This window comes from Rhincodon typus, unplaced genomic scaffold, assembly GCF_021869965.1.
Source record: "Rhincodon typus isolate 14 unplaced genomic scaffold, sRhiTyp1.1 hic_rhity00004515, whole genome shotgun sequence".
Taxonomy (NCBI): domain Eukaryota; kingdom Metazoa; phylum Chordata; class Chondrichthyes; order Orectolobiformes; family Rhincodontidae; genus Rhincodon; species Rhincodon typus.
The window spans coordinates 1-3,469 of NW_025970153.1; the positions used below are offsets into that span (position 1 = coordinate 1).

Consider the following 3,469-nt stretch of genomic DNA (forward strand, 5'->3'; position numbering starts at 1 on the left):
GCTTTTCCAGCAACTTTGTTTTTGTTCCTGATTTACAGCATCTGCAGTTCTTTCGGTTTTTATTAAAGAAGGAAGTAGATTTGGATCTGGTCCTTGAAAAGAAAGTAGAGAAAATGAAATGAATTACAGTAGGAAATAATCTACCTAACAGTGACCACAACATGATTCAGTTTAGATTAGTTATGGAATAAGGCCAGGAAATATCAAATGTAAGGCTGGTCAGCTAGGAAAGAGCTACTTTCAGTGATTTAAACTGTCCCTCAATTTGAGGATGATTACTGTCGTGCCCAGTATCAGTCATGATTGAATGATGGAGCAGACCTAATTTTGCTCCTATATCTTGTAGCCTTTGTATAAACATGGAATTGGTATAAATTTTTAGCCTGTATTTCTTTTAACATGAACACACAGTTTTCAAGATAATTAAGATGTGGGTGCTCGGGGCGTGATGGAACGTGATAGGTAAGTTGTCATCATTCTGAATAATTCATAGTAATCAACTCCTATTTATTAAGGTCAATGCACCGTGCTTCAAAAACTTTAGTGTGTTTTTGAGGTGTTTTGTTTGTCACCCCTGGATCATTGACCATTTGAAAATTGAGAGAGGAGAACCTAGCAGGTTCACCCTCCCAGCCAGATTGTGATCAACTCCTTTGTCTATCCAACTGCTCTTCTCTCTCTTTGGGCTCTATCCTATGACTTACTCCCTATCCCATTCCCCTCCCTATTTTTTGCATATAAACCAATGTTTTCCCAGCTACCATCAGTTCTGAGGAAGGGTCACTGGACCTGAAATGTTAACTCTGATTTTATCTTCACAGATGCTGCCAGGCCTGCTGAGCTTGTCCAGCAACTTCTGTTTTTGTTCCTGATTTACAGCATCCGTAGTTCTTTTTGTTTTTATTGAGAACAGGAGCTTCACGACTTTGAGTTTCCATCAAAAAAACAAATTAGAGTAGGAACTGATGTATGATAAAGGCTTATACTTTGTAGTCAGCAGCAAATGATTGGCAATGACCATTCTTTGCTGTTGCAGGTAGACTTCTTAATGGGATTTTGCACTTGAGCAAATGATAGATGAAAAGAGCCAAAAATTCCCCCCATTTACTACAGAGCTACTACAGAAGCTGTGTAAACAGGCAAGCGACTCAATAAATGAGGCTGAAAAACTGTCAATAAGCAGAATCTGAATCAGAAACTGGCATTACAATATTGTACTTTATGTTAAATCAGTTTCAGAAAGCAAACTTAATGAAAATTGGATTGAGAAAAAAAGACAAAAGTAAAATATTTTATTTAACTTTTTTTTCATTTTCAATGAAATCTGGCAACTAAATTGTTTACCTATCTCTTTTTCACTATTGGGAGTTCTAAAAAAATGTCAAGAATGCAACAGCCCACCCTCTGTTCCTCATTTAAATACAAACACATTCAGTGATGGAACCATTTATACAATACAATACAGCACAGAAACAGGCCCTTTGGCCCACCAAGCCTGCGTCGATTCCAATCCCTCTTTTCACCTTCCATTCATGTGTCTGTCAAGATACGCCTTAAACGTTACTAACGTGCCTGCTCCCATCACCTCCACTGGCAGTACATTCCAGGCACCCATCACCATCTGTGTGAAAAATTTGCCCCTCTCACCTTGAACCTGTGCTCCCTTGTAGTTTGGAGCATGGATTTTCCTTAGAACTGTAACATTATTGTTGATAGTGCCACACTCATTCCTCTTAATTCATCATTATTTCTGAATTTCACTAACAGTTTGGCTATTTGTATTTTTAAAAATAAGCGTTTTGGAGTTTCATTTATATATATATAAACTTCGTAAACAAATGGAAAATGTTGAAATCCGCTGTTTTCATAACGATAATGCTCAGTTTAACCTTTGGCGAGAAGCATGAACGTGTCTGTCCTCTTCTCGTCCAACTTTTGCACTTTTAATTTTAACGATTCCATGGTTAGATATAGACACACCACAGCACCTCGTGATACATCCTGTCATCTCTATGGCATGTGCTGTATGTTTTTCCCGTTGCCCCTTAGCTGCTTTGGGAGGAGACAACAAATTAAGGCACCATTTTTTCTGGATGATCTGAGTGAGGAGGCGGTAGAGAGTTTCTGGCCGAGTTTTTAGCGAGAGTTTAGTTGTCAGGAGTTTTCGTCCCTCCCCCATCTCCTTTCTGTTTCCAGGAGATTTTCACTTTGTGATGAAACAAAGCGTCCAGTCCAGGTCGTTCATATCTGATTGAAATTAAACAAACAACGAAAGAATTTGACATCGACATTTAAACAGCGCTTTGATTATACAACACATATTTAGAAAGTACTTGTTATTTTCTGGATTATTCCCGAAACTGTCCAGGACAAGACAACGAGGCGAAATTATTTGTGGTTTAATTATTAAAATAATCCGATGGATTATGAAGCATCCCAAGGAGCTGGATAGAATTGGGTGTTGCTGCGAAGAGTCGCTGCTTTGTACAGAGTGGGAGCGGCGGGTGCCGCGCGGAGAGTGGTGGTTGTCAGGGTAGCGCCGGGTTGGCGTTCACATTCCAGAAGCCGAGAGAAGCTTCTGATCGCGGTGACGTCTCTGTGGTTGCTCCTTCTACTTGAGGCCGGTCTCGGGCCTGCGTTCTGAGTGCAGACGTTCCCAGGCGTCTCTCCCCTCCGAGGATTACGAAAGTAGCGCTGCCGTAGAGGGAGGCTCGAGTCGACTCGAGGCCCTATTATTTTACAGGCCCGCACCGGGTGGGAGTCGGAACCATGGCGTCTTACGTGGATAATAACTTCAGACAGGCGGTCATGAAGAACCCGGCCGAAAGGACGCAACAGGTATGAACAGTGGGTAAATAATCGCAAGTATCGATGCTTTGGTAATGGGAATACGGCTCACATCTGATGGGCGCCAGCGGCCCATCTTGCCCACCTCTTGCTGGGTTGTTGTGATTTCTTTCCCCTCCTGGTTGTATGTACGATGAAAAATATGTGATCCCCCCGCCCCTCCAGATGTATAGTAGATTATTTTAATTGCTTTCCGGTTTTTCCTTGCGCATCTCATTGTGATTTGAGATTCACGCCGAGGAAAATTGTTCCTCAAACAAAGCTTTCTTTGCCCCCTGTCGCTGTCTCTTTGTACGGCGTTAAGGGAAATTCTGAAGCATTTCCCCGCTTCTCGTAAAATGTTATTTTTTTTTCCATACTTTTTTTGTTATCCTGATCTATTCAACATCCACTTCTGAGAAACGCAGACTTAATTTACATTTGTAACGTTGAGTTTTATCATTTCCCAAATTTCTAACGGCAGATTGAGGGAGTTTGGGATTGGATGTCAGCACCAGCATCACGTTTAAAAATATGCACCTGTGTTGTTTCTTGTCTGCAATTTAAACTAATTTATTTAGTGTGATTTATTTATTTTGATCGGCGACTTTGGATTACCTAAGTTTACCCATCTTGTCCGCAC

The 3,469-nt window shown here is 41.0% G+C and overlaps 1 long non-coding RNA gene across 1 annotated transcript; it reads right to left on the bottom strand.

Moving 5' to 3' along the window:
* Window positions 1-1,270: 1,270 nt before the first annotated feature.
* Window positions 1,271-2,989, bottom strand: LOC125481954. Its single transcript, XR_007261506.1, has 2 exons — window positions 2,933-2,989; window positions 1,271-2,247 (listed from the first exon to the last, which is right to left on the bottom strand). It is a non-coding gene; the product is annotated as an uncharacterized LOC125481954 (long non-coding RNA).
* Between the last annotated feature and the right edge of the window lie 480 nt (window positions 2,990-3,469).